At 38.9% G+C, this 285-nt stretch overlaps 1 protein-coding gene across 1 annotated transcript in view; it reads left to right on the top strand.

Annotated features, from left to right (window-relative positions):
* Positions 1-285, top strand: part of LOC107554145 (laminin subunit alpha-2-like) — a 268279-nt gene that overhangs the window by 226155 nt on the left and 41839 nt on the right.

Below are 285 nucleotides of genomic sequence, written 5' to 3'. Positions count from 1 at the left end.
GTATGCACGGGGAGTGGCTCAGGTATGCAAAATCCACTAGCCAAACATCATTGGCATTTTCTCTTAAAGTCAGAGATGATTAGGGCTCCTAAGTGAATCCCCATAATGTCGATCACGACATAACTCATAGTGACCGACAGATCGGGAACTACAATCCCAGGAAGCAAGTCTTCAAAACAATTATTTATTTATTTAGTTGTTGGTTGTATCTATAGTAACATGAACATATGCATATGTATACAAATATGTACAGTGGGTACGGAAAGTATTCAGACCCCCTTAAAT

This window comes from Sinocyclocheilus grahami, unplaced genomic scaffold (genome assembly GCF_001515645.1).
Source record: "Sinocyclocheilus grahami isolate Dianchi unplaced genomic scaffold, SAMN03320097.WGS_v1.1 scaffold492.1, whole genome shotgun sequence".
NCBI lineage: Eukaryota > Metazoa > Chordata > Actinopteri > Cypriniformes > Cyprinidae > Sinocyclocheilus > Sinocyclocheilus grahami.
This window is presented reverse-complemented; position numbering and strand designations above follow the sequence as displayed.